Source organism: Meleagris gallopavo, chromosome 8 (genome assembly GCF_000146605.3).
Source record: "Meleagris gallopavo isolate NT-WF06-2002-E0010 breed Aviagen turkey brand Nicholas breeding stock chromosome 8, Turkey_5.1, whole genome shotgun sequence".
In the NCBI taxonomy this organism is placed as follows: Eukaryota; Metazoa; Chordata; class Aves; order Galliformes; family Phasianidae; genus Meleagris; species Meleagris gallopavo.
This window is the reverse complement of record NC_015018.2, coordinates 27,742,475-27,755,566: the sequence shown is the minus strand read 5'-3', so window position 1 is coordinate 27,755,566 and position 13,092 is coordinate 27,742,475. Positions and strand designations below refer to the sequence as shown.

At 37.3% G+C, this 13,092-nt stretch overlaps 1 long non-coding RNA gene across 1 annotated transcript in view; it reads right to left on the bottom strand.

Annotated features, from left to right (window-relative positions):
• Positions 1 to 985: 985 nt before the first annotated feature.
• The window catches only part of LOC109368867, a 37,452-nt gene continuing 25,345 nt past the window's right edge, over positions 986 to 13,092 (bottom strand). Inside the window, exon 3 of the long non-coding RNA XR_004160554.1 lies at positions 986 to 2,793. This is a non-coding gene — a long non-coding RNA (uncharacterized LOC109368867). The remainder of the gene's footprint in view (positions 2,794 to 13,092) is intronic.

The window sequence follows — 13,092 nt, the reverse complement described above, 5'->3', positions numbered from 1 at the left end:
AGTGTTTTAGGAATACCTGGAAAACACAAGAAAAAGGAAACATCTTCTGATCTAATCCTGATTACTATTCACCTTTTTTTACTCAGCAATAGACCTTGGACAGAACGTGACTTCTCAGACACTAAAACAAAGCATGAAGCTGGATCAAAACCATACCCATCTAGACCAGCGTGCTGTTTTAAACCTTCAGCAAAATGCCCAGAATAGACAAGGAAAATAAAATAGCTCTGTAATTGCAGCTGATCCTGAAACAGATGTAGACCCATTCTTGCTGAGAACAGCACAACACCACAAAAACATAATGTGATATGAGAGAAACAAGTAAAATTGGCAATGCTGGTCAATCTTAACAGTGGTATAGGGAGAGTGGGAAAATTAAGTCAGATTGCTATTCCAAGTTAACCCATGGTTTTGGATATGATTACTTGTCAAGTCCTGCCCATACACCACTGTAGAAATACATTGCTTAGGTCAAAACACAGCCACGTCTTCTGCTTTTTGTCTCCTCTTGGAAAAATAGCCCAGGCCTCTTTGCTAGAAACATTATTCAATATCAAAACATTTAAAAAGATTTCTTTTATTAGGTGTACAATTAATCAATATACTGATGTTGTGGTATAGCAGTATACAATTAACAAATACGCAGATGTTAAGGTATAGCAGAGAGCTTGGCTATGATGTTATTACACCAAAGCAGGAAACAGAAATGATAGGTACACTCACCCATAACCTGGGCTCACGTGGAAAGCTCCAGTGGATTGGATCTCCAGAAGAGATCCTTCCCAACCGGTGGTCAGCTCTAAAATGGGTCTAGGAGAGGCAGAGCCAGGCTCCACCCCTTCCAATCACAGGTGAATTGCCTTCACCTGTGTTCCCATGGCTGACTCACTGCTCACCTCAGGTGATCAATCAGAGAGGTTCAGGCCATGATTCAGCAGTCCCCATACATTAGGGAAGTAACAAAACAGCATCACTACATCAGTGCTCAAGAGTAAACAATAAAATTTAATTGTTCAGTACCTAGATATCTGAAATTTTAGTCATAGCTTTCTTTGTGTACATCCACATTCTAACAGGCTCAATGCAAGTAAAGTTAATGTCTTGCACATACAAACATACATATGCATCTCAATATGAATTACTTTATATTAGTCAGCCCATACAGAGACCCTGCAGCAAACGACACTTCCAACTGTCATGCATAATTTTTATGACCAGTTAAGGCCAAAGAGGAGGGGTAGGGGACAAAATAGAGAGATGTGAGCAGAGAAGACGAGGAAGTGAAATCACTGATCAAAGACTGGTTATTGTCTCCAGGTCTTCAAGTCAAAAGCTAAACTTTAAGAGACAGCATCTGCACTATTATTTAGAAAAGTTTAATGCTTAGCTGGAAACAGCTTCTAGAACTGCTTTTAAACAGGGATGGTTGGGCAATAAGAAGAAGAAAATTGAAGAAAAATATTAAAAATGTTACAGAGGACTTTTGAAAGAAGTAGACTAATACATCTTTATCTGATAATGCTGGGCTTACCTAGGCTACCCTGCAGGTGAATGCCTTCTTATTGGTGGTGGTTTGTTAAAACAGTTGCTACACTGTTCAGGTTTGCCTCTTGAGAAGCCTGTCTGGTGGCTGCACTTTAGAGCAGAGATACCACAAATGCCTGAATTCCAACATACTTACTACACATTCCTATCTAGCACGAAAGATACTATAGCATATGAGTTGATATACAAGCAGAATTATACTTTTTCTACGACAGTGAAAGTAATTAGGTCTCCCTCTGTGGGGACTGATGCAGGGAAAGTAAAGCTCTTTAACTTTGGTACAGCATTTCTCTGTGTGTAGCCTTTGTTTTCAGACATTCTCAATTAAGAAAATCCAATAGGTAGTAACATGTTAGGTATCAGACATACTTTGAAGTTCAACTCTAACAACAAACACTGTTAATGGAATCAAATCATATTCTAAGAATCTAAACAAAAACTGTCTAGAAGAGCTGCATTTTATAATAAAAAGTGAGAATAAGGACACTTGGTAAAGTAAAATAGTCAAAAGTATAACCAAGTTTTAAGTATACTGAACATTTAGTAAGGAAATTTACAAATATCTTCATATCAATTTAACATAGTTCAATATGTTAGAGTAGAAAATCCATTCAAATGACCAGGTAGCTATGGCTGACCACACTGTGAATGTCAGTTCATTGACTCAATGAACTATTGGTATTTTCAGTTTAGGCAAGCCATTAAAGAAAAACAGGATTATTACTTAATTACCTCCTCAGTTGCTGGTACAAATATGATAATTTTAGGAACCAAGTACAGTATATATTTTCTTCATTTACTTTCTTAGTTACACACGATATACTTGAGTCCGAGAACAAATTTTAGTACAAAAACTACACAATTAAATGTAATTTGCAAATAGCAGAAAAGAAGAGCCAAAATGCATGTGAGGGCTTTAGGGAGTTGCAGGAGAACAGTAAGGGGTGTAAGCATGTGACATTCCACAGTAATGAGGCAGGCCAGCTGGGTGCCTGTCAGCCACTAGAACTGCACCCTGCAAGAATTCAGCTGCAAATCTTTGTTTCCTTTATCTCTTTCATATCTCTGCAAATCTCAAGGGAAAAGGCAAAGACTTTGTCTTTCAGCTGGAGTTCTTTCATCCAAGAACGCTCTTCATCCAAGGCCAAAGGTTCACCGTATCCTAAAAGGGCCTTTGGATCTGCATGTTCAGTCATCTTCATCCAAATGCATTTCTTTGGGAGCATTATTCGGTCCTTGTGGTCGATCCTAAAAGAACACCGATAAAAACTATCTTCATTCCTTCAAATACAATCTTCAGTGGCTTTATCTTTAGGACCACTGTATAAGAGCATTGTTGCAAAGGTGCAAAATGGTAAATGACTAATTTCAATTAAAACCACAGCATATTGAACCACTTCTATAGTTCTGGGTTTTGGTCAGAGTTTTAGATATAAAGCCTTCCAAGATGAAAAAGACTTTCTGGAAAACCACACAAATGACCACAATATTTCCAATGTGCTGGCAGCACTGTATAAAAAGCGCATAGCTAGTGTTTTTTCATGTGCTAAAAAATATGAAATATGACCCTACATATATGCCGCAGTACTACAAAAGATTTTGAACATAATAATCTAGAATATGAATAGGTTCCTGTACCCAACTTAAGTTGTCTTACCAGACAAGATGCAAGCAACCTTTCCTCTGTGAGGAAAAAAGACAGTTACGGTAACTGAGAATTTACAACATGAAGAAAAAACTGCAATTGCAATCAGTGATTACACACACACGCACACACACAGAAGTGTAGCATTCACCCATCAGTATTCTACACCTACATTGCTTAATTTTTTTTCCATTCCATGTTTTTCTAAATAAAGTCTTCCAATTATTTCTTTGCTCATTTCATTCCCTTCTCCCCAGCCTTCCTTGAGCTAAACATTCACTTATTTCTTTCTTCCATCTGTCCAAATGCCTTATTTCCTTTTACTCTTTAGGTTGTCTCTCCCTGCAGTACGTACTCTTCTCCATGGGCCCCGTTAATTTTAGTCCTCATCTTTCTCCTCCTGCATCACTCTAAACTATTTCCACCTTCCCAGTCTCTACTAGCTGTTGGCCTCCCGCCCCTTCGCAGCTGCTATTTCACCATCCTGCCAAACACCTGATTCAGATGAACTATTTCTAGAACAAGAGGGCAATCCTGCCTCGCTCTAACAGTACAGCAAAGAAAAACTACAAGGAAGTGGATCTTCAGCATCACTTAGAAAAACACTATGTGAATCCTTCTCTGCAAGCAGGGCTGCCAATTCTCATTATTTCATTACAACACTTGAACGAATTTTATTGCTACTTTAACTGCTGCTTCTGAAAGAAATGTGCTTTTTGAAAGGAAAACAAAAGCACCTCAAAAGAAAGTTTCAAGGTCTGTCGGACTGAAGAAAAGCATGAAACATGATCCTGTCTCAGCTTCGTGAATCACAGATAAGAAAGGCTATAATTCAACCCTGATAATTTATAGTATTATGATTTTTTAAGCTAGCAATGAAACTGTTAGCATTCTGACTCACAGCTTTTTAGGGACAGACATAACATGATCTGAATTAAAGCACACAACAGCAGCTTCAATCCATGCCTGACTTTGAACTGCACAGGGCAAGCAGTACTGACTGGGTGGTTTGAAGATTAGAGAAAGGAAAGAAAAAGGGACACTGCTTTCAAACAGTCACATGAATATTATGAAAGCATCACCCATTATCCAAAATTTGTAAACCCAGGCAGTAATATTTTCTTGATAGTTTCTACTCAATTTTGGCTGGAAATGACCAGAAATGACAAATGACTGGCACTTTGCAGATTTCAGATCATTAAGAAACAGAGGAAAAGCTCAGCTTTCCTCCTCAGCCTGAGATAGGTCTTCCTCCCAAAAGCCATTTCTTGATCTCACTTTAGAAGTGGTTGCCCCCATTATGGGAAATGGACAGATCAGGTAAAGGATACTAATGAGGATTACTTTTTCCTGAGATCAAATGTAATCAATACCCTCCTTAACTGGTCTTAAGAGAGATGATTTGGAAGGAAAAGGCTTATGGTTTTTTGTTGCTGTTTTATAACTCAGCTTCCAGAAAATTTTTAATTTCTGTTTCACATTTTCTAGAATAAATATAGTTAAATAATCTCCTTTATTCCTTTATGGTTCTATTTATTTTCAGTTTAAGAGTAGGAAGGATTAAAACGAGTACAAAAGGTCTGTTGCTTGTTTTCTAACAGAAATGATGCCTCTCTGTCCCCACCTAAGTTCCCATGACTCGGTTAGTTACTTCGAGGAAATATTACTCTAAAATCTAAAATCTGTGCTGAGGTGAATTTAAAGACAATGAAGGGCAGAAATCAAATCCTTTATAACATTAACTTTTTTGAAAGATGTTAACAGGACATATATGGCTCAAAGAGAAGTTTCCTATTGACTCTCTTCTGCCTTCAAGGCTTGATGAAAGCAGATCTGACTTTAAATCTGATAAGACTTGGATGGGATTTGCCTTGTACAAATCTCTAAGCTTCAAAGTTTACTAATTCTTTGAAGTGTCTTCTATTCTTTAGCTTTTTTTGTGTGTAAATTAGATTTCTGTACTCTAGTCAATACATAATTTTATCTGAAAGGGGCGAGTGACATAAGTTATCATGTACCTTTTTGTTAACATCAAACTTGTCAGCACAACAAGTGTAAAATAAAAACAATTAAGGCAGATTACCTACAGGCTGCAGATGACTGACTGAAGTCAAAATGGGAGCGGCCTCTCAGGTAAAAAATTTCATACCTATCAAATTTTGAACCTCATATATTCTATAATTAAGGATCATTTTCTGGATGCTCAGGCCTTCCCAGACTTATGAACAGGTCTAAGATACTGTGGTATGTCCTGGCACCTGATGGTAAGCAGATCTTAGCTCTCCTCTGCTGACTCCTCCTGAAAAATGCAATACAAGAACATTATTGTCAGGGAGTGAACCTGGTGCTAGTTCAGTGTTTTCTACGCAGTGATGAAAAACTGTGAAATACCACGAAGTGCTTGGAAGCATTCACAAACTGTTTTCTCAGTGCTCAGTTCTCAGCACTAAAGCTAGCTGTGGGTCAAGTCAGTGCTAAGACAAATCTTAGCTTTGCAGCTGTTGAAATACTTAAGCCATATCAGATCTTAGAGTGATGTCATAGCAATGCAGTTATTGCTTGCCTGCCACGGGATCTGCTGATGGCAGTTGAGGTTCTTATTCATCAAGGGGCCCAAATAATTGAAACAATCCATCTGCTCTATACACTCCCTTTCTGTCTCTGCTGTGATTTCTTACAGCCTTGTGATATTTGCCAGTGATGTCATACTTAATCAAGCAGTTGGTGGCCTGTTTGATCTCTGGAGAGCACAGTGCACTCTTGTGATGTTGCATAGGTAACTAAAATAATCCACCTGTTCTGGGCCTTTCCCTTGAAAAACCCAACGGGACATGATATTTGGCAGTGACTGTCATAACTGATCAAGCAATTGCCAGACTCATGCATATTTCCTGAAAGCTGCTGCTGTTTTTCATCATGAATTCCAGATAATTGAAATAATTGTCCTGCTCTAGGGCCCTGCTTTGACTCCAGCATTTTCTGCAATGGGACATTTGCCTATTGTCATCTTTCTTTAAGAGCTGCTGCAGGAAGAGGCTTTCATTATTTTTTTTCACAAGATGTCATAATACTGCAAAGGAAAGTGACATTATTCACTTAGTTTGTGTGACTGAATTTCCAGACACTACTGCTCTCTGTGCTCACACCGTGACTCACAGCAGATGCATTACGCTGCGTCAGTCTCAGTGGTGGAAAAGTGCAGGGAGAGGAGTGAGGGAAAGCATGCAAGAGCACTGTAATCAGGTTGATAGTGGGAGTCCTATTACCATTTTTGTATAATGAACACTAAGTAATTTCAACACCCCAGTGCTCTCTTTGTTAAAGGGAACGTATAGTAAGCCTTATTTCAGCAGATATGGAGACTACAAATATTTTACAGCAGACCTAGTACCCTGCCTTAGACTATTCACCGTGTACAGTTAAAGGACACACTTGCCTGTTGATTGATGTAAAGATTTTAGAATAGTCCAACTAAGTATACTCACCATAAAAAGCCTTTGTGTGTTCATCAGCTATTGTGGGAATAGGGGCATAGATCTTACTTGTAGTCAGATTATATTGCTCAATTTTATTTGAGAAGTACAGAAATACCACATTCACCCACTAGATTACATCCCACTCCTGAATTTACTGTCTTCATCTCAAGGATGGATGTTCAGTTGTGTTCATTACTCTGCTTAGCATCTGAGCAGGTCACAGACTGACTGTCAGTGACTGTAAGAGTCTGGCATATCTGAAATAATCTTGCAAGTGTCAGTCAGAGTTTCCCAGCACTTTCATTAAAATCTAACATTTCTGTTGCAGTATTTTTTTCTTCTTCTTTTTTTGCGTTGATATTTTGCCCTACACAAAGCCCAGACTCAGAAAAACATTCTTTTATTTTTGAAAGACCTCTTCTCAGATAGTATCCACCTCTAATAACATCCAACCATCCAACTTTTCTGAAGCCTAAGGTTTTCTTTATATGTACTTTTTTTTAGCTCCTTATCTTCACACAGCAAAAAATTGACTAAGGAGAAATGCTGATTTTAAAGGGGGAAAGCAGCTGCCAAATCTGATACAGGTACAGTTAGGAACAATATCAGTGACATTAGAATTACGTCATATCATTATTATTTTTTAGATACTTGGTTGAAAATGAAACAAATTTATAAGCAGGAAGATCTGTTAAAAACAAGATTGTTTACAAGGAAACTACATGATGGAAGAAATACATTTTCCTTATCTGACATCAAAGTTGGTTTGATAAAATTTTTCGTTAGAATAATGAAAGTAGAAGCCCACAACCGTTCTACTAATCGTCGCTTGATTAGAAAGAGTGTTAGTTTAAAGACATATGAACTGAAATCTTGATATCCAGAAGAGATTTACGTTTGTCAAAAATGACTCTCTAACATATACCAGAACTGGTGGTCATTAGAAGGCCTTTTGCTCTCCCCTATGGGGATTTCTAACCTTTGGGTTAAGTTCTGACCTTGAGTCCTAGTGGAATCGTAGCATCTGCAGGCAAACTATTTCAGCATTACTCACAGGATTTCTCCCCTAAACTGTGAAATATCTTTTAATTATAAGAAACTAACTTGAGAGTAGTAGAGTTGAACCTTACTTTTTTGAGGAAAGCTTATGTAGGAAGACTTGATTTGCTACTTATGACTGTTTGTCGATGAATGACTACTAGAGGAGAGAATCAGCCTTTTGATGAAATATATTTTTTATATAAAAAACATATACAAGTGATGACTAAATGTAGAGAAATTCAGGGGGTGACTTTATTTACAGATAATTGCCCCTGGTTAACAAAAGAAAAGAGCACTACAGCTTTTTGTCATCAATTAGACGTAGTTATGCATCATTAATTATGGTGGCATGCCAACAAGAAGTCAGACAACACAATATAAACGAGGGAGAAAGTATTCCTATAGCCTGACAATGTTATGGTTAAAAAATAGTAAATGCTTATATAGCACACTCGTGGGAGGAAATCATTCTTCATTTAGTCAGTTGAAAACCTGGAGTCCAATTCTAATGCCTGATTTAAAACCAAGAAGACTAAACAGAGCAAGGTGATGCAAATAGAGGAGGCACTCCAGACTTTATCACCTACAATTCAAATCTGGTCAGATGGGTTTGCACATGACAGTAACACCAGACAGTAACAGCTCCTGGGTGGTCAATAACAGCTTGACCACAGCAGTACAATTAAAAGTGGGAAACCTAGAATTCTTTTTAGTATCACAATATACCACTGTAATTATAATTTTTGTATACCAATCTGCCTCCAGTGCCAGCTCTTCTAGGAGATAGAGTTGTCACCTGAGATACTGTGACTCAATGGAAATAAACCTGTGCTTTACTTGTAGGTTGTTATTTGACCCATTACCAAGAAAAATGGAAACAGACTTTGTTCACTTTGGAATAATATTTTTCCTTAAAATCACTTTCAAACAGCTCCCTAGATTGCTAGATTCAGGTAGACTAATTTGTGAAATGGGAGCAAGATTTGCAGCCCTGTAGATATTTCAAACACCCTACATGATGGCAGTTCTGCATGCAATACAGTGTCTTTCCACAGACTTTTCAATTTTACTTAATAAACTAGAAATATATATACAGTCTTGAAGGCCAAAAGTTTCTGGAGTAAACAGCACTCATTGTTCTAATGCCTGTCACTAATGAAGTCAGCATAGCTCTCTGCCAGCAAGAGAGGCTTGGACAGATTCCGGTACTGCTGCTTCCTTCTCCAAAGGAACAGCAAGACTTGGAAGCAGCTATGAAAAGTTGTGCCAAAGAACATCTCAGAGATGCACCTTTTCATTGGAGAGCTAGAATTGGGCTAGGTGAAGTTGTGTCACAAGGGAATACGGTGATATAAGTTGTCAACATTTGTTTTCTTCAATTTATGGCTATTCTTTCCAAGACTGAAAGTTGATTTTTGACTTGGTGTGGGTTGCATGAGTCTGTTTTTAAATAAAAAATCATTACCCCCACTTCTCCATACTCAGATATGTTTCTGTTCCCTGAGAAAAAGAACACAAGATGCAGTTAAGCTGTAGTGATTAGAGCAATAACAACAGAAGAGGACTGTGGAAAGAAGTATATCATTTATCTTAAGTAGAGAAATCTTGTTTTCAGCAGCTTGCACACACAAACCTCCCTTGAGATACTAATTTAAAGCCTGAAACTGTCTCGTCTCCTGATGTTGTTTCATCTTTTTATGAAATTACAGGGAAATTGCTAATGGTCACATTTAGATTAGACTTATCAATATGGCAATTCAAACACAGCAAGTTAAGTCATGCAAGATACATATTTCAATACAGAACTATACCTTGAGAACTGATCATTAAAAGGCAAGCATTTAATTGCATAAAAATTTAGCGGGGATAGAGAGAGAAGTAGGGTAACGAGACTGTCTTTGAACAAATTGAGAGGATAAGAATTTAAACAAATATCAAAAATAAATAATGCCGAAAACTATTATGCCAAAATAATGATAATCCCAATTCCTGGATTTTAGCTTGGCATAAAACATATTAGAAATGAACTTCAAAGCTAGGTTTTCTTGTATTCCAAACTATATTTCTTTTTTTTCCCTTACAAGAAAAACAAAAAAAAAGCTCTTTTTTTTTTTTTTAAACCTAGTGGTTTTGTCCAACTGTACAGCTCTTATAGTGGCTAACACATCTTTCCTTTTAAGTTTTTTTGTGTTGCTATAGAACTTAGATACTAGTCATCTATTCACTGTATCCTGCCTTCTGCTTAGGCAGCAAACGCTATTCCTAGACAATGGTTATCTTGAGTAGCTATAGCATCATTAACTTGTCTCAAATGCCCCATTTTTGAAGATTGTTCTCGTTAGGAACAATTTTGGAAGAGTACAGAAGAGCTAGAAAGGGCTGAGTGTTTTAGATTAGACTATTATAGTAAAATTGAGCATCACAATCAATTTCTCTGGTACCTAAACTGATTTACTGCATCCTAGTTCTTCTCTGTTAAAAAAGGTCTGGCAATAAATACGCATACACATCAGAAATTTGGTAGTAGTGCTGTATCCCTTTAGTTGAGTTTATAATTCAGATTGCACAATTCAATAGAAAAATTAAAAAAAATGCTTCTACCTCAACCTATATTTAAAAAATATATTGATGAGATCATGGAATCATAAAATCCTTCGAGTTGGAAGGGACCTTTAAAGGCCATCTAGTCCAGCTTCCCTGCAATGAACAGGGATACCACAGCTAGTTCAGGTTGCCTAGGGCCTGGTGCAGCCTCGCCTTGAAAGTCTTCAGGGATGGGGCATCAACCACATCTCTGGGTAACCTGTTCCAGTGCCAGCATCTCTCAGATGTCCAGCATCTCTCACTGAATCTGGTAATTAGTAGCGGAGGTGATGTTGAGATAATCCTTAATTGTTTCTGATGTAGATTAGAAACTAAGAAAGAGATGATGTTTGTGGGATTCCTTCTAAGGCAACACAGCTATCATATGTCACTCTGTCACTCTGAAACTAATGTCTCCTATGTATTTCCATAGAAACTGCAACAGACGTAAAGACCACAACAACCCTATTTGACAGAGCATATTTTCAGCTACAGAACGGTACTTCCAGCACAGTCACCACCATCAGCTATGCAGTTTCATCAATGAACTGCATGCTGTGCTTGTAAAAATCTGCATGGCTGTCTAAAATTCGGCTTGTCTTTCTTTCACATCACTGTCAACCACTGCTGAAATGCACCACCCACCACTTCACTGTGCTCACATTCACTGTTTGGTTTCCATAAACATTCAGCCTTGTTTTCCCACAAAATTCAATGGCATACTTTTGTTTTGCATGCATTTCTATGTCAGATGCAATTTTGTCAGACTGCCCCTCTGTCATGCAGCAACAACATTTAACAGAATATTTGAAGGAAGGTTCAGCCTCTACTGCCATACCACCAACTTCCAATTTTGATGTCATGGGCCAATATAATAAAATAGGCATTAGTTTTGGAGAAGCACTTGTACCAACACTCATTCAAGTACATAGCCAGATCCACAACTTTCTCTTACTGCACTGTGAATACCAGAGCAATCTTTGCAGCACTCAGCTTTGTCCATGAACTGTGATGCCACCCATGGACCCACCAAGTCCTCTTCAAATTCCAGCAGTTACACAACCCAGCAGCTCAGCATATGCCTCCAGCTTGCTGAATGTTCTACTTCACTGAATCTTTGCAATGCAGGGTCACCAGAAGGGAGAGACAACCCCCATCCAGATCAATCCTCTTCCCTTCCTCCCCTGTTTATTTTTGGATGTTTTATCACCTCAAAAAGTGATTTTTTTTTTACCACAGAAGTTATAATGACTTTTTAAAAAAGGATACTGACACTTTCTGTTGGCTAGTATTGTATTGATACAATTAATTATCATCTCATAATGATTTTTCTAGCTGAAGTTTCTTAATACAACTGTTCAAATTACTAAGAACAAAAGATAAACTGCTTAGATAAACACTCTGTTTTCAAATTTTTCTTTTTTTTTTTAAAAGTAGAGAAGGTGTTTTGATAGTAGCAGTCAGGAAGAGGCTACCTAAATCAAATGTTAATTGTGCACAGAGAAATTAAGACAAAGTATATTTGAACTGTTAGATTAATTTCGTCTGGATACTTTTTCCATTGCTGGTTTTAGGCATTTGAGAGCCCAGACAGAATCTAAGTATTCATCCCTATAACTTCATTCCACAGAAGACAAATATATTCATTTCTCTCTTATTTTTTCATCTTCAAGCCAATCTTTAAAGAAAAAAAAAGCAGAATCAGAAAATATTCAGTGAGAATGAGCACTCTGAAGAAGTACAAGGAAGATAGATATGAAGGAAGAAAGGGGAAAAAAAATTCATTCCTTTAGAAAATGGTTATTGCTGTTTTAGTCCATGGCAGTAAAGTTCTCCTATTTACAACACGTGGGGACATCCCCATAGAGAGGATAGCTTTGCTCATGTTCTTCAATATTTCAGAAAATAAAAATAAAAATCTGAAAATACACTTCTAATACCTTTGCAAAGCAGTAACTACAGTTTCTTGATAAATTAATATATTAGAGGAATTTTAATTTATCCTTACTCTATTAAAACTGTCACTTGGCTAACAAGATCTAAAGACACTCTATGACTGACAGCTTTTATTCTACCAAACTAAGACAAAAAAAAGGAACTCATGCTTGTTTTCAAAGGACAGATAAAATGCAATATAAATTTATATTCAAAAAATTTTGCCTATGAGTGTGAGTTGGTGAATACATTTGTCATATGATCAGATTAATTTGCATTTTATACATTCTGCTTCAAGTTTCAGTGTTGCCTATTTCTTCAAATAGTGGTGATCAAGGCCTTTCTCCTAATTTGTAACAGGAATGTTGTGCTTATGTTGGCAGAGTAGGACTCTCTACCAGGACTTAAATATTGACAGAAAAATACATTCAGTTGAAGGTACGGTTTTAGTGTTATGTAATTAAATTTATGTTAGCATGTGTAGGTTGTTACTGCAGTGACAGAGACAGGCAGATTCTCACACTAAAGGGAAGTCTTAATGGATTCTCTAAAGTAATGAATCTTGGCATCCTCTACAGATCCACTGCAGTCACTGGAATCCACATACTTACAGCATTTGTCCAGAATGATCTGGTGTTAGGATGGATACGCTCATTTTTAATTCAGCTTTAGAAGTCTTATTTAACTGTGAAGGAAGGTGGCAATATTTATTAGCGAGACTTGAAAGACTATGTTTTTATAGTGATATTCATCAAAACATTTTTGATGTCTGCTACCTCAATTTTTTCCAGAAGTGGCTACCTCTTTCTGCATGCACCTACACAGCTTTCATGACAGAATGTAAGGCAATCTTTTCTGAAATAATTT